The following is a 25,422-nucleotide window of genomic DNA, read 5'->3' as shown; positions in this document are numbered from 1 at the left end:
AATATTCCGCCAGACAACATGGCGGCAGTCTAGACACCGCAGTATCTGAAGTATACTGTTCAAAAAAAGAAACGCATAGTTGCTACTTGCCAAATTTGTTTTATTTTTCGAAAAAATTAACAGAAAATCCAATATTTAGATTATTTGTTTGAAATTTGGTATGGACACAGTTGAATGCACACACAGTTCATTTGCATCTTCAAATCAATCAGTCAATCAATACGATTGGGTGCCGAGGCTGTCAAGTCAGTAGGGGGTGTGACTGCCTTGAGCAGCAACAACTGCCCGGCACCTTCTGGGCATGGACTGGATCAGATGCCGGATATCTTGCTGTGGGATGGTGTCCCACTCCTCCTGAAGTGCCTGCAATAGATCGCGGTGATTTGCCGGCGCTTCTTCTCGCCTGCGCACACGTCTGTCCAATTCATCCCAGAGGTGTTCTATCGGGTTCATGTCTGGCGACATGGATGGCCAGGGAAGCACCTGGACATGGTGGTCGGTGAGGAACTGGGTGGTGAGTCGTGCTGTGTGCGGGCGAGCGTTGTCCTGCTGGAATATGGCATCCTGGTCAGCCAGAAGAGGAAGGGCGTGTGGGCGCAGAATTTCCTCCACGTATCGCTGGGCAGTTATGCGCCCTTGGACGTGCACCAGGGTGCTCCTTCCAGCGGTATTGATCGCCCCCCACACCATGACGCCTCCACCACCATGAACGGGTGCCTCATCCACACAGTTGGGCGCGTAACGTTCGTTTACTCTCCGGTAGACCCTCCTCCGACCATCATGTCGCTGGAGCAGGAAGTAGGACTCGTCGCTGAACCACACGTGTCTCCAGTGATTCCGGACGGTCCAGCGAAGGTGCTGGTTGCCCCACTGCACTCGGTTCTGGCGATGGCGGCGGGTGAGGACAGCTCCTCTGTGAGGTCTGCGAGCTCTCAAACCAGCTTCATGCAGGCGGTTCCGCACGGTCTGGTCCGATAATCGGTGTGGCCCGGGGAGAGCCTGGACAGAAGATGAGGCCGACAGGAAACGATTCCGGAGGTGGCGGAGCCGTATGAAGCGGTCGTGAGCAGCAGTTGTCGCCCTTGGTCTTCCCGCTCGTGGCCCAAGTCAGCAACGGAGCCAATGGCTTGAAACCTGACCCACAGTCTCCTGATGGTGCTCTGGGACACGTGGAAGTGCCTGGCGATTGCACTTTGACTTTGGCCTGCTTGTAAACGACCCAATGCAATTTGGCGGTCTTCTCTGCTCAATCGGGCCATCTTTCGTCGCTGAATTGTCGTCTGATTTCTTTGTGGCGAACAATCCGCTTTTATGGGTTTTGGAAGACATGGTGCACTCTAAATTTTATAACACTTTGAGAACACTGAAAGTGTTCAGGGTGAACACTTAAAGTGTTAGGGTGAACACATTTTTACACTTTTGGAACACAGAAAGTGTTCTCAATGTGTTATCCTGAAGCATCTTCTGCTACCTGAACACTTTTGGAACACATGGTAAACACTTTTTTGCACAGTGGAACACCAGGTGAACACACGTGTTCAACAAGTGTTCCACTTCGTCTTTTAGACATGCTCCGAATAAAATAATACATTAAAAATATTTGGGCCATGAGCAGATTCGAACCCGAGCCCTTCGCCTTGCCATGTCAGCGCTCTACCGATTGAGCTACGAAGACTCGTCGGGATCTAGCGTCGCTTAGAGTATATAATTTTTATACCCCCTAGACCGCAGCGCTGTGGGACGTTTTTTTGTTTTTGTTTTTAATCGTGTTGTGCTTATATTTTTTCATCAAACATTTATTTCATCTGAGACATCTAATAAGCGGTAAGTATTAGCATTTTTATTTTTACAATTTAATAATGTTACTAATTGTCCCATCATGCTTCAGCTGGACCAAAAAAGAACGTTGACACTTTTAGATCTGTGGACCTGTCTGCGTTGTCGCTGCGTTGATTTGGCTCAGGATTTCCGATTGTTATCTGTAAGTTGCTTGCTGAGATTTTGTATTAATTCATCTAAGCTTAGTCACTCGTATTTTTGTTGTAACATGTTCCTGTTACTTGTATCTGTGGACGTTTGAAGACAATTTCTCTAATTTTGCTGTCGCAACGGTTTCAGCTGATCAGTGGACCTTTTACATTAGTTCTGCGTTGGTAAATAAACTCTATTTCAATTTGATGTTGATTTTTTTATTCTGGTTGATGTGCTTGGTTTTGTGTTATTGTTATACTTGTATGTCCAGGGGTTCCTTATAATTATAATGGTGGTCCAGTGAACGATACCTTCCGCCTGTGGTCAGAGCAATACATTTGCAGAGTTCGGATTCTTCTTCTTCCTTTGGTTAGATCATAGATGCACGATCTGCACGCTAGATATAATTTTAAGTGAAGCGGTAGGCTAAAAACAGCATACATTAATGAACAACATTCATCATAATAGTGGCCAGGTTGATTGTGTGCGCAATTTAGAATAATTCTATGCATGCTTGGTTGTATTTGATTTCACAGATCTATCACACTTTCAGGGAACTGGGAAGCCGTTTGAGCTGATGTGCCCATGTGGCGAATCGATGTGGGCGTAACCTGCGCACATTTCTTCTGAATTGCACTGAGGATGAACAGGAGGCACTGACGGCAACCCAGACGTGTTTACCAAGGTACGCATGTCCTGCATTTGCATATATAGTGTGTAGTTTTGCAGAGAAATATTGACTTTCAAATTGATCTGATAAGTTTTGTTTGTTTGTTTGCTTAACGCCCAGCCGACTACGAAGGGCCATATCAGGGCGGTGCTGCTTTGACATTTAACGTGCGCCACACACAAGACAGAATCACAGGCTTCATGTCTCACCTAGTCACATTATTCTGACACCGGACCAACCAGTCCTAGCACTAACCCCATAATGCCAGACGCCAGGCGGAGCAGCCACGAAATTGCCAATTTTAAAGTTTTAGGTATGACCCGGCCGGGGTTCGAAGCCACGACCTCCCGATCACCGGGCGGACGCCTTACCACTAGGCCAATTGTGCCGGCGGTTGCGGAATCATTGATTATACTATTTGCTGAAATACTCTGTTTCAAAATTAATATCTCCGTGCAAAACACACCAGACAGTCGCCAAACTCATATGTGGACACACACACACACACACACACACACACACACACACACACACACACACACACACACACACACACACACACACACAGCCAGCCCCCTCTCCTTCCACATTTGACAGAAATCTAAATGTTGATACACAGTTTCACAATAAACAAAAGTATGAGAATCAGAACACTTGTCAGTGTTGCTACGATGTGGAACTTCAGTAAAATAGTGTTTGATTTCTTAACATGCATCTTGTGTGTGCAGGAACCATACTGCTTGGCTGAGGCACTTTCTGGAGATGGAGCTAACAGTAATGCGACGAAACCTTGTGGATGCACTTCATTCATGTAAGTTTAAGCTTTCTGTGGGATACAGCGCAGTTACATTTTGAGAATGCTGCCTTATTTTGCAGTCTTCTCCTTAAAAGGTGGAACAAATATACATATTTTTAAGTACAGTGAGTGCTGAGGCCTGCAATGATAAAATGTTTTCCTGAACTAAGTCTACTCAGAATTTCCATTCGTTATGGTAGAGTAGTGCCGTAAACACTGAGGCCAGCTTTAGTCAAAGCATGGCCAACAGACAACACGCTGCTGATCCGCTTGGATCTGCCATTGCCGCTAACAGTGTATGCAGGGTGCATTCAATATGACACCCTTTTCTTTTGAAAATATTCTCATCGGAGTTTATGATTGGTTTTGACAGTGATCGCTGGCCTCCAATGGTCGCTGACAAGGTGTTTTCCTTCGGTTCACGTAGGTTTAGCTTGAGATCACGTGAGTTAAAAGCGATCCGTTTGTAAGTTTTGGTTAGTTTGATCTAAATAATGAAATATTTTAGAAAATTATGATAGAAATTAGAATGCATTTTATATTAAAGAATGCATTCCATATCATAGAACACGTTCTATATTTATAGAATGCATTCTATAAAATAGAAAACATTGTATAATATAGAATGCATTCAATCATACTTGTCATTTGCCCAGAAATGTATTCTATTATAGAATGCATTCTATAACGTCCAACAATGCATTCTTATGATAGAATGCATTCTTATGATAGAATGCATTCCATAAAGCGCCACAAAACTTCTACAGGCCAGCTCGGTATGGTCCCTGCTTCGAAAGCAAACACTCTCACACACAGCTCTCTCTTTCTCTCTGTCTCTGTCTCTCTGTCTGTGTCTCTCTCTCTGTCTCTCTCTCTGTCTCTCTCTCTGTCTCTCTCTCTGTCTCTCTGTCTCTCTCTCTCTCTCTCTCTCTCTCTCTCTCTCTCTCTCTCTCTCTCTCTCTCTCTCTCTCTCTCTCTCTCTCTGTGCGTGTGTGTGGCTGTGTGTGTGTGTGTAGTTCTGCTTTTCTTTGCGGGGCTGGCCTGTTGTAGTTTCGGGACATTATGCATATAAATTATAATACATTTCAGGACGTTAAAGAACGCATTCTATCATAAAAAGCATTTTGGTATTTTGTGTAAATAGAATGCATTTTATCATAGAAGGCAGTTCGGGACGTTATAGAATGCATTCTATAATATAGAATACATTACATAATAAATGGTTTCCTTATAATTCATTATTTAGATCAAACCAACAAAACTTAGGTAGTTTCTTTACAAACGGATTACTAGAGGGTGCATTCAATATGACACCCTTTTCTTTGAACTAAAACTCATCGGAGTTCACGATTAATTGCGACAGTGATCTTTGGCTTCCAGTGATTGTTGACAAGGTGTTTTCCCTGGGTTCACATAGGTTAAGAACGAGTTAAGGAAAACGGGCGTGCTCAAGGCCTCGGCCACATTAGCAGTACGGTTTACTGCTTACCTTATATAAACAATTTGTAGAGTGCCATTTTCCAGAGTGGCCACGCGCTAATGAAATCCTTGCGAAAGACCTATTTTAATTCTACTTTTTGTTCTTTGGGACAGACTCCTGCTTCAAGAGGGATTACTTTTTACATTCAGCCGTGTGTGCATGTGCGTGCATGCGAGTGTCATTGTGTGTTGGGAAGGTGAGAGCGAATTGGACGTGACGTATTTGTTCTCTGTTATGTGACCTATGCCCGTTCTGGAATAAAAAAAAGTTTACCTGTAACTGCGATTGTTGGAGATCTACTGACAGCAAGAAGAAGTCCACTAGTAGTTAAGATTTACACTTCAGTGTTATCAATTAAGTACAAACGTTTAACACAAACCTGTTAAGAGTTGGAAATGCATCATGTTCTAAAACTCACTTTTATTTCGAACAGGATGTTCCGGACAGCGAGTTGAAAACTAAACCAAAGACCAAGGGCCTGGAATCCTCCCAACTCTGAAGGGTGTTTTTGTTATCGGACTTTCGTGTGTGAACTTTCAAGATGGGGTTTACCAGAGCTCCGTTCATATTATTTAATAGCAACATATACCGAGCAACAAAAGAAACGCGAAAAAATTATGCAATGTTTGATTGACAAAATCTCGAACAATTATGGAGTTAGAATTATCAAACCACAACATTTTGATGAAGGCATGTTTGACACAGCTGTTGCGTGAGTATTTTGATGCTGCGATTGTTTCAACACACGGGACAAAACGAAGTTTTGGAGGTCTCGCTCAGTCAGCCTTCATCGCGTTCTCTGGCCACTGATCGGACACTGGTTGCTTCCAGTGATGTTCCTGGTATTGTCAGCGGCTGAATTGAATCGATGTCGAAGACGTTGTGGAAGGAAATTGCGATCTTGTCTTATTGGGGTAATGCGAAAAAATCTACCGCGTTGCATAACTGCAGTGCTTCCAATGTCACCAGAACATTGCAGAAGGTGATAAACTGTTGACACATGCACGTTTAAAGCACATGCCAGCGCTTCTGGATCACCCCCAGCTTTAAATCGACCTGGTTTCTTTGGTGGTGTCAATCTTGGCATCCTGGCTGTTTCAAAAGTGAGACTGGCAGCAAGCGTGCCATGGTCTCTTTTGGTTGCTAATGCATTAGTGAACACATCTCACACATCAGATTTCTCCTGCTCTACTTGCACGTGCTGCGAGCGCGCATTATGTGTTTTACGATAAACCTGCTTGTCCCGTGTGTTAAAACGGTCACAGCATCAAAATAATCACACAAAAGCAAGGTCAAACATGCCTTCATTAAACTTTTGTAGTTTAATAATTCTAACTCTATAATTGATGAAGATTTTGTCAATCAAACAATGACGAATTTTGTTGCTCGGTATATTATGTGTTCAACAATTCCTACCCCAGACCAGTTTGTTCTGCGACTGCTGCAGACATTTCTTTTTGTCAATTAAAAATGCTTCTTTGCTCACAAAATTTGATTTTAATGTCTTTCTGAATTGTATGACAGTGCAGGATGAAAGTGTTCCAAAAGTGTTCCAAAAGTGTTCTAAAAGTGTTCTAAAAGTGTTCCAAAAGTGTTCTAAAAGTGTTCCAAAAGTGTTCCAAAAGTGTTCCAAAAGTGTTCTAAAAGTGTTCCAAAAGTGTTCCAAAAGTGTTCCAAAAGTGTTCTAAAAGTGTTGACCTGAACACTTTTATGTGTTCAGAAGTGGTTACAGCAGGGTGAACACTTAAAAGTGTTCAGATGTGAACACTTTTGGAACACTTTTGGAACACTTTTGGAACACTTTTTTGTGTATAGAACACTTTTTGTGTTCCAAAAGTGTTCCAAAAGTGTTCTACTAAAAGGGTGTTCAGAAGTGGTTACAGAAAGGGTGTTCAGGAGTGGAACACTTTTGTTTAGAGTGTGAGAGCTCAATATTCCCCGAGTTTCACGAGATTACACTGAAGCATGACGAGTGGTCATGCCAAATGAGCAATTTTGACATTGTAGCCACTGATAACGCATGCGTCACGTGCAGAGCTCACTTGTGGCAATGGACGAAAGGTCGACGACCAGATTAACATTTTCTGCAGTTTGGTGGATATCCTTGTAGCCATAATTAACCAAATATTACAAGCTATGCGTTTCTTTTTTTGAACAGTATATCATCACTGAATGACATACCTCAATATTTCTCTGTTTTATTCATAGTCGAACACGTCAAAAACGACCCCCCAAGGAACCGACAAAAAGTGGTCGGCATAGACAGGTGGTCGCTAAGGAAAGGTGATTTATGTAGAACAAATTCGTTTGGGATCCTTAAGAGTGGTCGTTGTTGGCCGGTGATCGCGTTTGAGAGGTGCATTCAAGGGCTGTATAATGTTCGACTGTATACTAAATTCCATTTTTCACTGAATGGTGCAATATTCTACGCACACTGTAAAAATCACGGACCTACACATACGATAAAGGTCCGTGGTAAAAATTGTGTCACTGTCACTGGAATTTTCCACCATGTAAGATGGCGTCTTGACAACGTATAGCGTTCAAGTCCTTTGCTCCACGCGGGGCTCGCCTCACATGTGCTGTACCCAAAAAGCCATACACGCACAATAAAAACGGAAGGTTTTTCTGTCGCTTTGTTATTCACATTTCACCTTTTCCCCTTTCTTCTATTGGCGGTACATCTGCGGGCCTTCCTGCAGCAAGCACCATGAGCACAGGGGCGTGGAACTTACGAAACAGCGGCGGTTCGGTATTAAGTCGTGCTGCGCAACACAGTTTGGATCAAACTTTTCAGGGCCGTGGTACACCAGGAAGCAGGGCTGAATTCACATGGCCGATTTACAACCAACTTTCGCGCGAATTTAGTCAGAACTATGTTGGTTGAAAGTTGCTGCTCATGTAAACAGCCCAACGTTCAGTCTAATTCTAAGCCAGCTGGTGAAGACTTATATGTTATGGGCGGGGAAATAGCTCAGTCGGTAGCGGCGCTGTATTTAAAACCAGTTGTCACTTTTGGATTTATTTCCCAGAGTCAACTTTGTGCAGACTCTCCTCGGTGTCCGAACAACCCCATCTGCGCGCATGCGCGCGATAAAGAACCCAAATTCACATCGAAAGTCTCAGGGCTTGGAATCATGAATAGGGCCTACACGCATACAGCTAAAAGATAAATAAATTGGTAGCACCGTAGAGAGAAAGTAACCCACATTTTCATTACCTCACAGGACTATATAATGTTATCCTTATCTTATCCTTATCCTAAACATATGAATACGTTTTCAGTATACTTTTACAAATCTCGAACCCTTTCAAATTAAGAGCCAAACAGTAAATTACAAATGTACTAACTTTTGGGGGAACATTGAATTTAGTAGCACGGTTTTGTACATTTACTGTGACATATGTGTTGTGTAGGCTACGTACTGTGTATCTATCCGTTTTGGGTGTCTAACTCTAAGTGAGTTTATTAACAGACTAGATCGTGTGTGTGTGTGTATGTGTGTGTGTGTGTATTTGTGTGTGTGTGTGTGTGTGTGTGTGTGTGTGTGTGTGTGTGTGTGTGTGTGTGTGTGTGTGTGCATGTGTGTGTGTTTACGATTGTACATCGACGTTAGCTCTTGCTTGAGAAGGAACGGTTACATGGGCGGATCACATCATTTTTAAGGGGGTGTTTCCAGATATTTTTTAGGGATAATTCGACGACGCGAAGCGTAAAGTTGAGGGCGCGAAGCGTTCGAAACCTCCTAGGGACATTTTGAAAAAAAACCATATGGAAAACGGAGCAATTTGGTGCAATCTGAGCCAAGAAACTTCCCCTAATACACCTTGTAAAAAGTAAATTTAAGAAGACAAATTTGGATCAAAACAACGACAATTGACCGATCTGGTGCAACCTGAGCCAACAATTAACCCAACTACTTTTCAAAAACCGTCACTTAGAAGACAAAGGCCGGGTGCTAGGGGGGTCCGGGAAAATTCGATAAAAATCAATGAAAATGGAGCAATCTGGTGCAATCTGAGCATCAGTTTTTCTTTATTGTCAATTTGGTTTCTTTCTATTTAAAAAAAAAATAATTAGGCTGGAGGGGGGGGGGGCCCTGGATCCGCCCCTGGGTTAATAAGCGTTCATTATTATTGTTATTTGTCACAATTATCACAGTTAGTTATCATGTCACAGCAGTTACCAATATAATTATTACGGCAGATGCGTCAGAACCATGGCACAGCGATCGTCCCCTGAATTATATGAGGTCAAATATAATAGCTGTCGTTCCGAAAGGGTAGGGGAAGGTTGCCTAATATTGACCACTTTTGTATGCTGATAACTACCTTGTTTTGTTGCAAAGCAGTTTTGGTAGCCCTTTTCTCATTTGTTTTCCGTCAGGCCTAATTAATAGATCGGAGTAGCTTTGATAGACATTCAGCAAAAATCAAATACAGAAACATTCACAACTGCTCCATATTACTATTAGGAGCCTTGGCGCCTACTATGGACCAGTGAAGAGGCCTTCACGAATCACTGTAAAAAGCCCCCTATATTTTAAAAAGCCCCCTATATTTCAAAATAACATGATGCAATGTACAACGATCTGTTTCGGTTTGACGAGAACGTTATTTAAAGCACAACAGGAAGCTAGAGAAACTTATCAAAAACAGAGAGAAAATAATGGTAATCTAGCAAAGGACAGGATGGTAAATTGCAGTTAGGGTAAAAAAAGGTACACAATAAATACTGATTACTCGGAAATTGACCGTCCGCAAAGACGACCACAATACAACATTTAAGGGGTAAAATACTGAACGATCTACATTATTGAGTGTGTATGGTGTCGTTGTTCCCATCCTAGCCCGAACTATGTAGCTCTTGGGGTGGTTCAAGACAGTATTTTGGGCCGGGTTTATTTCATTATTTGCAATCTTTACGTTTTTGTTTTAAGGAAATTAAATATTCTAATTCATTGTTTGGTATTAACCTAGAAGAGCGAGAAAATAAAGAGAGAGGATACGAATACGAATACAGCATGATTACAATAGGCCATCGGCCCCTTGCAACGGGGTTAGGACATAATTATCACGCACAACGAAAAGTACGGTACAAAAAGCGGATGGAAAACCGAACCCGGAATTATTATCCAATTAGTCACATCCAAGTCGACAGTGTCTTTAGTCTTAGACCAGTGTCACTGGGCTAGATCGCGTTGCTGGATAATAACGACACTGTTTATATATCAACACGAGCTAGACATGCACAGTCTTTCTCCAGTCTCGAGAAATGTTCGCACATGGTCATGCAAGTCTGTCTTTAGGCCTATAGTTGCTCAATTTCTTCTTTGAAGCGGACCAAGTTGCTAATTTATTGTTTGATAATAGCCTCGAATAAAAAAAAACATTAGAGAGAGAGAGAGAGAGAGAGAGAGAGAGAGAGAGAGAGAGAGAGAGAGAGAGAGAGAGAGAGAGAGAGAGAGAGAGAGAGAGACCGCAACGAGGAATAGAGCGACCTGGCTTGACACATATTTGTCACAGGTTTCCACGCAGACGTATGTGGGTCAAACAGAAGGGATGTGTTTGGTTAAGGCGCGGGGGGGGGGGGGGGGGGGGGTAGGGTAGATAGCGCAGCAGAGCAGGAAAAGGGGAAAGGGGGAAAGGGTCAGGAGGTGGAGTCACACAGGAAGTTTGTTCGGCAGGTGATATTAATATTCATGATTTACGCTCTGCAAATCCACAAATACATGAATATCAGACCGGGTTTGACTGGAAGCCTTTGTATTCAGTCACATGTTACCGTTACATAAGTGTGCACATTGGCGGAATTATTGTGGGATATCAAGAACAAAAATTCACTGTTTTGCTCAACTTTCATCCTGTCTTTTGTATCAAGTTACACAAAAGTGTGTACATTGGCGTAATTATTTTGGGACATTTAACATTTAAAAATCACTAGTTTGCTTACCTGTAACCCTGTTTCTAAACATGCCAAATTTCATAAACATATGTCACAAGTCACGGTTTCAGAAATGTACACATTGGCAGAATCATAGTGGGAAGTCAAGAAAAACAAGTCGCGTAAGGCGAAAATACAACATTTAGTCAAGTAGCTGTCGAACTCACAGAATGAAACTGAACGCAATGCAACGCAGCAAGACCGTATACTCGTAGTATCGTCAGTCCACCGCTCACGGCAAAGGCAGTGAAATTGACAAGAAGAGCGGGGTAGTAGTTGCACTGGGAAGGATAGCACGCTTTTCTGTACCTCTCTTCGTTTTAACTTTCTGAGCGTGTTTTTAATCCAAACATATCATATCTATATGTTTTTGGAATCAGGAACCGACAAGGAATAAGATGAAAGTGTTTTTAAATTCATTTGGACAATTTAATTTTGATAATAATTTGTATATATTTAATTTTCAGAGCTTGTTTTTAATCCGAATATAACATATTTATATGTTTTTGGAATCAGCAAATGATGGAGAATAAGATAAACGTAAATTTGGATCGTTTTATAAAAAACATATTTTTTTTTACAATTTTCAGATTTTTAATGACCAAAGTCATTAATTAATTTTTAAGCCACCACGCTGAAATGCAATACCGAAGTCCGGGCTTTGTCGAACATTACCCAACCAAAATTTCAACCAATTTGGTTGAAAAATTAGGGCGTGACAGTGCCGCCTCAACTTTCACGAAAAGCCGGATATGACGTCATCAAAGACATTTATCAAAAAAATGAAAAAAACGTTCGGGGATTTCATACCCAGGAACTTTCATGTTAAATTTCATAAAGATCGGTCCAGTAGTTTAGTCTGAATCGCTCTACACACACACACACACACAGACAGACAGACACACACACACACACACACACATACACCACGACCCTCGTCTCGATTCCCCCCTCTACGTTAAAACATTTAGTCAAAACTTGACTAAATGTAAAAAACAATATATATTTTCCTAAACTTTCCTGCTTTCTTAGGTTCCAAGTCACTGATAATCGTTTCAAAAGTACGCAAATCATGTCAGTGGATTGGTAAGGGGACAATAAAAAGCATAACATTTTTGCAAAATTGTCTCTTGGTACTGCAAACCAGTTTCTTTCACTCTAGACGTTTGGGATCCACAGCACTGCGAGAATAAAATCAAAGCAACAACAACAAGAAAAAAAAAACCACAAAAAACAAGAGCAACAAGAACAACAAGAACAAGAAGAAGAAGAAGAAGAAGAAGAAGAAGAAGAAGAAGAAGAAGAAGAAGAAAAACAACAACAACAACAACAACAACAACAACAACAACAACAACAACAACAACAACAACAACAACAAAGGTTATTTTATACCGGAACGTATCATAGACACAACGAAACATACATTTTGATTTGGGAACATGAGCATTCTATCTATTTCCCAATTCACAGTTGCCGAAGTTGAACGACACCTCTTTACCGCAGACGCAATCAAAGGGTCAAGATAAGTATTTCACCTAATCGCTTCAATGAGCGAAAGGACGCATGCACAAGGCCCTACCCATACCTGACCCTCCCACTCAATCCCCCCTTAAAGGTACATTCATTCTCGTGCACACAATCATGTCAGTGCCTCAAAGACCCAACCAACTCTTGAGCAACGGCCGCCATACGAACCATAACACCGACACACAAGGACCCAGCCGGGTCTCTAAACCAACTCCATTGCTCCTTGACGCCAACCTCCAGCTCTGGTGCCTTGGTGACTGGGAGCACGAGCACGACAGCAAAACTTCCTTCGCGGAGGCCCCTTTTTTATTTATCATTATTTTTTTTCTCTAAATCATCCAAAGTCGGGGTAACACTCGGGAACATGCCCCTCATGGTTTAAAGGCACAGTAAGCCTCCCGTAAACCATCACAGAGCTCCCCGAGCGTCTACATACAGTACAAGCATACTTCCATTTGAACGCTAACCGAACGGGAACATCCTGGCTGCTTTCTGTCGAGCGTGAGAAATTTTCAAAGAATTTATTTTCGTGGACTTGCTCCTCTACAACAATGGCGCCTCGTTTTGGTGCTGGACGGCTGTTATGAATATTCAATACCGGAAATCACGCCCGGACAGTAAGCCTCCCGGAAACCATCACAGATACTGTCAAGCTTTTGCACACAGTACAAACACCCTTCCATTTGAACGCTCACCAAACGGGAACATCGTAGGTGCCCTACGAAAAGAGCGAGCAATTTTTAAAGAATTAATTTTTATAGATTGTCTCGAACACTTTTTGGACCCATCCTGAACTCAGGTCAAACATGAGTTACTTCCCTTCGGGTCTCATTCTATCGATGTAAACTGGCGATGGTGGTGCGTTTTTGCGCTAGACCTAACTTTTAAAATCTAAATGATAAATTGACAGCTTGTTACACAAACATTCTTTAATCATAAAAGAATTATTTTTTCACCAAGACAAGATCAGTACAATTCGAAGTTGTGAAAGTTTGAAAAAAGAAAAGCCCGGAAGCAGGGTCACGCAAGGGTCGTAGCAGACGACGGTTTATGCATATCGCCGTTCCTCTCAACAGTCAAAAGCCATCGCAAGAGTTCTTGTGAACCACAGCCGTTTGTTTCGTGCATAAAAACGTGCTATTGTAAATAAGCTCACATCGAGTCGCATTGAAATGACTAACTGACGACTACATTGTGAAAAAGGGAAACTGGATCACACGGGTTCACGATGGCTCAGGGGTAAGATAAACCACGCAAAAATAAATTCTTTGAAAATTGTTCGCTCTTTACGGAGGGCACATAGGATGTTCTCAATCGGTGAGTGTTTAAATGAAAGAGTGTTTGTACTGTGTGTAAAAGCCTGACCGTATCTGTGATGGTTTACGGGAGGCTTACTGTGCCTTTACACAACATTATCATTAATCATGTCAACCGCCACCGGTCTGTCCAAGCTGTTACATAGGATACAAGTATCTTTCACCGTGGATACCTACCAAGCTGTAACATAGGATACAAGTATCTGTCACCGTGGATACCTACCAAGCTGTTACATAGGATACAAGTATAGATCTGTCACCGTGGATACCTACCAAGCTGTTACATAGGATACAAGTATCTGTCACCGTGGATACCTACCAAGCTGTTACATAGGATACAAGTATCTGTCACCGTGGATACCTACCATACCAAGCTGTTACATAGGATACAAGTATCTGTCACCGTGGATACCTACCAAGCTGTTACATAGGATACAAGTATCTGTCACCGTGGATACCTACCAAGCTGTTACATAGGATACAAGTATCTTTCACCGTGGATACCTACCAAGCTGTTACATAGGATACAAGTATCTGTCACCGTGGATACCTACCAAGCTGTTACATAGGATACAAGTATCTTTCACCGTGGATACCTACCATACCAAGCTGTTACATAGGATACAAGTAGATTTCTATAGCGCATAACTAAAAGCACTATGCGCAATTCAGTTTTAACTCTATTTAATACCACTTTATTTTCTGTATGCGGAACAAACAGAAGTTTTTCTTTGGACTCGTATACACATAGATCACATGACATGATCACATGACATGATCACATGACATGATCACAGTCCATTCATGAGAATCACAAGCTTGTAACATACAACAAATCACGCACATCTGCACACACATGTCCAAAACCAAACACATCCATACCCACACCCTCACACACATAACTACCTATATACTCTCAAATGTCCAATATTAATTATAAATACATTATGATTGGTGTCAGTCACCTCAAAATTAAAATTGAAATGGGATATGAAAAAGTCTTCCTTAAAATCTAAGCGTAAGGTTAGCAGTACACGCTTCCTTCTGTAATATATATACAGTCAATAAAAACATCTCCTCTAACGAAAACACACACACGCACTTTCTCTTTCTCTTTCTCTTTCTCTTTCTCTTTCTCCCTCTCTTCCTTCCCACCCCCCCCCCCCCCCCTCTCTCTCTTTCTCTGACACTCACAATTGTAACTCTTATAAATAAATTATTGTTCATTACATTATACAGGTTCACTGAATTAATGTCACATGTACTTCTTCCTTGTTCGCTAATTGATACCACAGGTTAACACTGTTTACGCAATGTATTCCTTAACAAACAAACACAAAGAAACAAACAAACAAACAAACAAACAAACAAACAAACAATATTCCACTTGGTCACGTACCAAAAATAAGCACCCTGACTGCTTGCTTCGGTTAGTTGGATTTTTGTTTAATGATTTAATTTCCGAAAATGGCACCATTACCTTTTACGAAATTAATTCTTTAAAAAAATACCTCTGTGCGCATTTTTTGTTTGTGACAAAGTGTGTGTGTGTGGGGGGGGGAGGGGGGGTCATATCCCGTGTAAAAGCCTAACCAGATCTGAGACGGTGAGGTGAACTGTGTTCTGTGATGCGGATTGGGCCTTTAAGTCAGAGGATGTTGTGACTCCATGTTAGAGCCTGGCCAGATGTGCGATGGGGAACATGATTGTATACTCGAGAAGGACGGGGCCTTTAAGGGCCTACCAGACCCTAGCACTCTCACCCCCTTCAGACTTAGACCAAGCCTTGTCCTTCTCAAGTCATTGAAGCAGTCGATTTGTTATCGCTATCTCCGCGACCTGGATTTCCAATACCAAATCTCTGAGACATTTATCAGTCCCGCAAACACGCAGCATTGGCCGTTTGACGCGATTGTTCAATCCAGAGAGTGGGATACAAACCTCGCGCTGGTCGATTTCTCATAGTGTGGAATTGGAGTTAAAGGCAGTGAAGCATGGGTGACAGACGCGTTAGTGGACGGTATTTAGGCGTGGCTGCCTTCAAGTTTCAGGGTTCTGTTTCTTTCTGAAACGTGAGTACAGATTTTTTCTCTCCGTTTGAAGTGTTTTTTTCGTTAAAACTAAAATGTCTTGTGTTTGTTTTTGTTTTGGGGGTGTATTAAAACTATTGACTGTTCTCATTTCATTGCGAATACGAATGGTGACACGTTTTTATATTTAGTCAAGTTTTGACTAAATATTTTAACATCGAGGGGGAATCGAAACGAGGGTCGTGGTGTATGTGCGTGCGTGCGTGTGTGTGTGTGTGTAGAGCGATTCAGACTAAACTACTGGACCGATCTTTATGAAATTTGACATGAGAGTTCCTGGGTATGAAATGCCCATACGTTTTTTTCATTTTTTTGATAAATGTCTTTGATGACGTCATATCCGGCTTTTCGTGAAAGTTGAGGCGGCACTGTCACGCCCTCATTTTTCAACCAAATTGGTTGAAATTTTGGTCAAGTAATCTTCGACGAAGCCCGGGGTTCGGTATTGCATTTCAGCTTGGTGGCTTAAAAATTAATTAATGACTTTGGTCATTAAAAATCGGAAAATTGTAAAAAAAAATAAAAATTTATAAAACGATCCAAATTTACGTTTATCTTATTTTCCATCATTTGCTGATTCCAAAAACATATAAATATGTTATATTCGGATTAAAAACAACCTCTGAAAATTAAATATATAAAAATTATTATCAAAATTAAATTGTCGAAATCAATTTAAAAACACTTTCATCTTATTCCTTGTCGGTTCCTGATTCCAAAAACATATAGATATGATATGTTTGGATTAAAAACACGCTCAGAAAGTTAAAACAAAGAGAGGTACAGAAAAGCGTGCTATCCTTCTTAGCGCAACTACTACCCCGCTCTTCTTGTCAATTTCACTGCCTTTGCCATGAGCGGTGGACTGACGATGCTACGAGCTCGAGTATACGGTCTTGCTGAAAAATGACAGCTACTTGACTAAATATTGTATTTTCGCCTTACGCGACTTGTTTTTCTAGCCATAGTGGTTCTTGAGTGCCATGTTCCACATTCAATGAAGCTGTTGCTAGGTACCAAACTTTGCATAGGGATAGAATCGTGGCAGTTTGGGGCAAAACCGTGGTGCAAAACAATAATGTTGACTTTTACATTCGGTTCATTCGGTGAACTGTATTTCTGTTTCCCCCTTGTTTCCGAGTCTGCCGGAATACATTTAGTCAAATATTGACAGAATGTAAAATACGCACGCACGCACGCACACACACACGCGCTCGCACGCACGCACGCACAATTTCACGCACGCACGCACAATTTCACACACGCATACACACAAACACACACACACACACACACACACACAACCACACACACACACATACACACATCACACACACACACACACACCCACACACACACACACACACACACACGCGCGCGCACACACACACGCACACACAGTGACACAAACACACATTTAGTCAGATACTGACAGAAAGTAAGACAAATCATCAAAGAACAAGCTCAGATTATTATTGCATGGCCGATTAAGCGTTTCATAATTGGCAGGCACAATGGTTTGATAAATATACATGTCGTTCCAGGGGCGGATCAGTTATTTGATGGGGGGGGGGGGGGGGGGGGGGGGCTGGTTTCCAAAAGTATATTGTGAAGATATGGGTGTGAAGGCGCGAAGCGCCTAGCTTACTAGGGGGGTCCGGGGGCATGCCCCCCCCGGAAAATGTTGAATCAAAGGATGCAAAATGGTGCAATCTGGTGCATTCTGAGGATGATCATTACCAGTTTCAGGCAGCAGATTATGTCACTGATTAATACCCCAAAAATTGAAACTCAATTTTTTGGCTGGGGGGGGGGGGGTGCCGGAAACCCAGAGCCCCCCCCCCCCCCCCCTCGTCCGCCCCTGCGTTCGTTTGCGTCAGTCTTACCAGAGAATGTAATCTGATGCCTATCAATTTTTGGCTCACGTAAGTGTAGCCTATGCGATGCTAACTTTTGTCTGTCTGTGCGTGCGTGCGTGTGTGATAGAAACTTTACCATTTGACTGAACACCGAAATACTAATTTTACCGGGTTATTATCCAAGCAACAGCTTCAAAGTATTGAAGCAATGATCAACATTTCGTCGGCACGTATGTAGATAAAGTGTGTATCCAAAGAAAACGGGTGGTGGTGGGTTTTGGGGGCGGGGGGGTAAAAACAGGTAACTGGTTTGTGTTGTGTGTGGTATGTAGACCAGGTCAGGGGTCAGGGTTAGGTCAGATCGCGTGAAGGATTGTGGTATAGATTCACTTCTCAGTTCTAACCGAGCTGCATTCGCCGATTCGGGGAAGACGATTTCACATTGTTCGGTTTCGCAGCGGCTCCACAAAAAATAGATAAAGAAGATATCAAAGGAGATTTCCTACAGGTTGATCTGCACAGCGTGTTTTCAGTGTCTGCGCGAGGAAGAGCTGTCGAAAGGGCAGTGTCGATCTCAGTGGCAGTCGGGTCCCCGTAAGTAGGCTACAGACAGACAGATCTAGATCTAGCGTCTCCCACTCTTGCACCGTGTTGTGTGACGGAGTGATTGAGTTTGTGTTACTGTTTGTCGATTTCTTACAGGAGCCTTGAAGGCTTCGCCTCTTGTTTCAGATTAGTTATCCCAACTGCTAAAAACGGTCTTTGTCCGTGGCAATACAGCCCCTAATTGTGGATCAAAGGAAAGTGTGCTGAAAAAAACACGGTTACATACACCTCACCGGAATAAATAAGCACCACAGGAGATGCCGTGTGTAGTACAAAGTAGAGCGTACGGCGTTATAGTACTATTTTGTGCATTGTGCATGTTGGATCGAGTAGAAGAAAAATAAAGATTGTCTTCTTGATCTTGAATCGCTCTCTACTGAAAAGGTAAACATCGACCAAAAATTAAAAAATTAAATACAAAAAGAAGATAAAAATACAGTAATTACAAAAAAACACGAATTATATCAAAGTAAAAAATGAAGTAAAAACAAAATAGAAGGAAAAGAAACGAAAGTCATATAATGTGAGATTAAAAAATAAATAAATACTAAATAAATAAATAAGATTAAAAAAATAAAATTTTAAAAATCAAATAATAAAACACTTATAACTATTAGAGACAGCATTAGGTAACAAAAGATTATTTCTAAGAAATAAAAAAAAGACAACAAAATATAAATATATTAATGATTGAATAAATAAATACATAAATACATATTTCAACAAATAAAAAAATAAAAAATGATTTCACCCTAAAGAAAACAAAAACAAAAACCTTTTGGTTGCCGGGCACAGGTGACGTAAACAAGAAAGTTGTCTAACTCCGTCGCGTTGGTGCGACCTATTATAGCACCAAATGATAAAAGGTTTTAATAAATCATCTTGCAAGCGGCAACTGGCTGGTTAAGTCTGTTATCCCTGCCAAGCTCAGCGTTAAGCCTGGGGGGGGGGGGGGGGGGGGGAGCAGGCTCAAAGTTAAGCAAGAAACGCTGTGCTCAACGAACGTAAGACCGCTCATGCACCCCGGTTTTCGCGCTTTCGGCGTAAAGTCAACCATCTCAACTTTGAGCACATTTCCGCCCAGCTTAAGTCGTCTCATGCAACCCACCCCTGAATCCAGCGAGGTGGCACGACATGGACCGTGACGTACGGTCTGTGCACCGTTGGTTTAAACATGATTTTATTCAGATAACATATCGTGGCATGTAATGCAAAAGACACACTTGGGGCAACACAACAAGCTATGCTTATATTAAGTGTGGTTATGAATTTATATCTTCGCAGAAAACTTCTTATTCGGGTACTGTCAAGGTCAAAATAAAGCTAATACCTTTTTTATAATTTTTTTTTTTATATCAGATCAAAATAAAGATTGTACTGTAATATTATAACCTAAAGCTGTACACCTTTAAAGAGCCACTCACATGGCAGACTCTCAACCAACTTGTCCCCACGTTTTCATTTGTTAGTTTGAAGTCGCTGTAGAACATTTCTCGTAAGGTTACGGCCAGTATGTGCATATATCGGTATCGTACGTCATTTAATTGTACGCCTTTTCTTCCAAAGATGAGATTAAAATAAAATTAAAATAAATAAATAAAATAAACCTTCTGGAAAGTTGTGTTGCAGACAAGCGTTAAAGGCCCATTCCTTCCGGTGAAAACAGTTCGCCTCACCATCTTAAGGGTTTGCCAGGCTTTTACATGAGACAAGGCCATCCCTCCACTTGGTCACATAGTAGAACTGAACAGCATGTGTGCTCTCTGAGAACAGTGAGAATTGTTTGATGAATTAATATCGTAAAAGCCACTAGTGTGTGTTTAAGGCGAATGCTTGACTTAACTTGGACTTACACGCCAGTCAGAGGACGACGTAGGTCTGTGGGCTGATAGCACTGATACGAAGGACCTACTTCTCCGCGTGTCATGGAAACTTGCAGGAGAATCAGACCCCCGCCAGCAGTGAATAAGAAGTGGACTAGTAGTTAATCAGGTGTTCACGTCCCACGCTCCCTGTCACGTCACCGCATACTTTCATCATGCTGGTCCGACGCGTGCGTTCTCGGGCTAGAATTAGTCGGTTTAAAATTGAGGACTTTGCTGGCATTAGTCGGTTTAAAATTGAGGACTTTGCTGGCATTAGTCGGTTTAAAATTAAGGACTTTTCTGGAATTAGTCGGTTTAAAATTGAGGACTTTACTGGAATTAGTCGGTTTAAAATTGAGGGCTTTGCTGGCATTAGTCGGTTTAAAATTAAGGACTTTGCTGGAATTAGTCGGTCTAAAATTGAGGACTTTGCTGGAATTAGTCGGTTTAAAATTGAGGACTTTGCTGGCATTAGTCGGTTTAAAATTAAGGACTTTTCTGGAATTAGTCGGTTTAAAATTGAGGACTTTACTGGAATTAGTCGGTTTAAAATTGAGGGCTTTGCTGGCATTAGTCGGTTTAAAATTAAGGACTTTGCTGGAAGTAGTCGGTCTAAAATTGAGGACTTTGCTGGAATTAGTCGGTTTAAAATTGAGGACTTTGCTGGAATTAGTCGGTTTAAAATTAAGGACTTTGCTGGTAGTAGTCGGTCTAAAATTGAGGACTTTGCTGGAATTAGTTGGTTTAAAATTGAGGTCTTTGCTGGAAGTAGTCGGTCTAAAATTGAGGACTTTGCTGGAATTAGTCGGTTTAAAATTGAGGACTTTGCTGGAATTAGTCGGTTTAAAATTGAGGACTTTGCTGGAATTAGTCGGTTTAAAATTGAGGACTTTGCTGGAATTAGTCGGTTTAAAATTAAGGACTTTGCTGGAAGTAGTCGGTCTAAAATTGAGGACTTTGCTGGAATTAGTCGGTTTAAAATTAAGGACTTTGCTGGAAGTAGTCGGTCTAAAATTGAGGACTTTGCTGGAATTAGTCGGTTTAAAATTAAGGACTTTGCTGGAATTAGTCGGTTTAAAATTGAGGACTCTGCTGGAATTAGTCGGTTTAAAATTGAGGACTTTGCTGGAATTAGTCGGTTTAAAATTGAGGAATTGGGAATTGAGGATTAAAAACAGCTTGAAGGTGTATTTTTTTCACAAATTATAGGTGTGTTTTTTTCCTCCCACGTGGACTATAGTCATTCATTATTCCCAAGCACATTTCCTAGATTTTGAAGCGCTATTTCCCCCAGTTACAAAAGCACGCTTCCCAGGCTCTTTTTAACTAAAGTACTTCGAATAAATTTATTTGAAAATAGGTGCGCTAGCTTCAAGGACGAGCCTGCCATTTCTTTTTTCCTTTGACACTTTGCGACCGTGAAAACCTTTCAAATGCTGAGCAAACGTCCCGATCCTTTCAGAGCTGTTTAACTGCAACATTATTTTAACAGTCAGCGTAATTCATGACCCGACGATCAATAACTGCAAGCAACCCATTCATTTGCAAATTATGCTGCTGATTTTATACATTAACCAATCTTATTCGCACCCCATATCTTTGGCAAAGCGACAACTTGTTTCATGACTGAAATACGCAGTTGTGGGGGCCCATTTCATGATTTGACAATTTCACATTTTGTGCACAACACGTAAACGTAAAAAGCGCTATGCAACTGTTTTGTTTTTTGTTTTTTGTTTTATCTCAAGAACAGTTGGCTGTCTGGGCCATTGCATACCATAGTAACAAAAAGAAGGCCGGTGCTTTGAGAAAATAGCGTTGTCTCCGTTGATTCGGTGTAAATGATTTTAGTTATTTTGCTCAGGCAAAAATTTGAAGAAATGTAAAAAGAGTGTATGAAGCAATTATAAATTATGATTTCAGACATAAAAACAAAACCAAAAAAAACAATACAAGGAAAAACTTGTCAGCTCGATACTCAGTCAAGAGACAGAAAGACGGACAGATGGATATAGGAAGACATTCACACACACACACGTACACGCACAAGCACACTCACACACACACACACACACGGACACGGCACACACACAGACACACGCACACATAGACACACGCACACACAGACATACACACACACACACACACACACACACACACACACACACACACAGACAGAGAGAGAGACAGACAGACAGACAGACAGAGAGACAGAGAAAGACAGATAAAGAGAGATACAGACAGAGAGAGAGACAGAAAGACAAAGCCGGAGACGGAGCAATATCATTATTCACACATACATTTTAAAGTGCCCCCCCCCCTCCCACAAACACACAGCCTTACACACACGTACGCACGCTCACATCTCGTTAGCATCCCCAGCCAAAAGTTGACATAACTGACGGAAAAAACAATGTCTGGCCACAGATGATAAAAATGCCAAGCGCACAACTCTAAAATCGTCAACTTCGCGTGCGTTACGTTCCGGTATTTGTCTTGTATAGCCTAACTCACATACAGTACAACCCTTCTGTAGAAGAAAGACGAAGGTTTTTTCTTCTTTTGGGGAGGTTAACAAATTAATTGTAGTTGACATGTAAAACGTGTTTTGATGTTTTTCTTTGATTTTGTTAGGCGCTCTCAGAATTGTATAAGCAACAACATCACGATGCAGGCATACACGCAAAAAGGATAGAATGCATAGGAGGACGGTGACACCGATATTATCTAAAACGTCCTCAACACACACACACACACACACACACACACACACAGACACACACACACACACACACACACACACACACACACACACACACACACACACACACACACACACACACACACACACACACTCACGCACACACATTCTCACAAACTCACACACATGCACTCACACATTTATAAAATTGTTATAAACCAATCACACTTATAAAATCGTTATAAAGCTATCACACTTCACAGACAGCCTATTGGGAGCATCAGACCCTCCTCAGGTTTATATATATAAACACACACGCAAACACATACATATAAACACAGACACACAGACACAGACACAGACGCACACACACACACACACACACACACACACACACACACACACACACACACACACACACACACGCACACACGTACACACATTCTCACAAACTCACACACATGCACTCACACACAAACGCACACACAGACACGCACGCACGCACGCACACACACACACAAACACTCCCCACCCTCTCCACCCCTTACAGCCCCACACCGACATAAATTCCAGCGACAGCAAAGAACGTATTGCATTTTTATTGCTCAGGTCGACGCGTACGCAAAGCTGTAAGTCATTCCGTCATGAACGCCATAGAGCATTATAAACATAAAAGAACAAAACACCCAACATCCTCTCTCCCTCTCCCTCTCCCTCTCCGTCTCTCTCCTTACTCAGTTCCAGCTTGATGCTTGAGTCAACAAATATATCCTGCAGACAGAAAACAGGACGTCCGACAAAAACAAACAAGCAAACCAAACAAATTAAATAACAAACGAGCAAACGAACAAGCAAACAACCAACCAACCAAACAAATATGCAAACACACGAATAAACAATCAAACAAACAAACAAACAACCCGGCCGTGTCATACAATTCTTTACAATCTCTCACCATGGAAAGCCAATGGGAGGGATTACCCGGTAGCGGTGCATGCGAGCTTTAAAATTCCCCTATCGTCGACGCGTTGTCGTCAGTGTTCTGCGGTGTGATTTGAATGAATCTGCACCGAAAAACACCAGAGGTGCAGATGTTGTGCCTGGTTGTCAAGCCCTTAGCCTTTAGGTCACTGTGGCGACAAGAGGCCTCACAATTTGAAGGGAAGGGGGCTGGGAAGGGAGCACAGAACTTATATCTAATATAAGTTCTGTGGTAGGGAGTGGTACGTGGATTAAGCGGAGAGTCACGATCAGTTTTAGTCTGTTTGCTGTTGTTGGTGTATAGGCTAACGCATTCTTGTTCATGAACATAGTTTTACTTGAGCTGATTAATTTATGTTTCATAAAAAGAGAGCTCGATTAAGTTTGCACATATTGACCAGTAATGAGAAAATGAGGTCGCCATGCGGTCGCCATTCAACCTGAGTTGATCACCACTGATCCATTCTGTACACTGGACATGACGTCATCAGAAACAATTATAATACATGTAATAATAATAATAATAATAAACCACTTTTTCTATAGCGCAAGTCCCGATAACAGCTCCACGCGCCGCTTTACAATTCAAATGCAAGAAACATAAAAACCACACACAAAAAAGCGACCTAAACTACCATGACAACACGACCTAAACTACCATGACAACACGACCTAAACTACCATGACAACACGACCTAAACTACCATGACAACACGACCTAAACTACCATGACAACACGACCTAAACTACCATGACAACACGACCTAAACTACCATGACAACACGACCTAAACTACCATGACAACACGACCTAAACTACCATGACAACACGACCTAAACTACCATGACAACACGACCTAAACTACCATGACAACACGACCTAAACTACCATGACAACACGACCTAAACTACCATGACAACACGACCTAAACTACCATGACAACACGACCTAAACTACCATGACAACACGACCTAAACTACCATGACAACACGACCTAAACTACCATGACAACACGACCTAAACTACCATGACAACACGACCTAAACTACCATGACAACACGACCTAAACTACCATGACAACACGACCTAAACTACCATGACAACACGACCTAAACTACCATGACAACACGACCTAAACTACCATGACAACACGACCTAAACTACCATGACAACACGACCTAAACTACCATGACAACACGACCTAAACTACCATGACAACACGACCTAAACTACCATGACAACACGACCTAAACTACCATGACAACACGACCTAAACTACCATGACAACACGACCTAAACTACCATGACAACACGACCTAAACTACCATGACAACACGACCTAAACTAACATGACAACACGACCTAAACTACCATGACAACACGACCTAAACTACCATGACAACACGACCTAAACTACCATGACAACACGACCTAAACTACCATGACAACACGACCTAAACTACCATGACAACACGACCTAAACTACCATGACAACACGACCTAAACTACCATGACAACACGACCTAAACTACCATGACAACACGACCTAAACTACCATGACAACACGACCTAAACTACCATGACAACACGACCTAAACTACCATGACAACACGACC

At 41.8% G+C, this 25,422-nt stretch overlaps 1 protein-coding gene and 1 long non-coding RNA gene across 2 annotated transcripts in view; both read left to right on the top strand.

Moving 5' to 3' along the window:
- The window catches only part of LOC138968551 (UDP-GlcNAc:betaGal beta-1,3-N-acetylglucosaminyltransferase 9-like), a 70,807-nt gene that overhangs the window by 20,608 nt on the left and 24,777 nt on the right, over positions 1–25,422 (top strand). The gene's annotated exons all lie outside the window — the stretch shown is intronic.
- LOC138968550 (uncharacterized) lies at positions 1,748–6,405 on the top strand. Its single transcript, XR_011456222.1, has 4 exons — positions 1,748–1,981; positions 2,525–2,656; positions 3,370–3,452; positions 5,351–6,405. It is a non-coding gene; the product is annotated as an uncharacterized lncRNA (long non-coding RNA).

The sequence above is a fragment of the Littorina saxatilis genome, linkage group LG6 (genome assembly GCF_037325665.1).
Source record: "Littorina saxatilis isolate snail1 linkage group LG6, US_GU_Lsax_2.0, whole genome shotgun sequence".
NCBI classification, from domain to species: domain Eukaryota; kingdom Metazoa; phylum Mollusca; class Gastropoda; order Littorinimorpha; family Littorinidae; genus Littorina; species Littorina saxatilis.
This window is presented reverse-complemented; position numbering and strand designations above follow the sequence as displayed.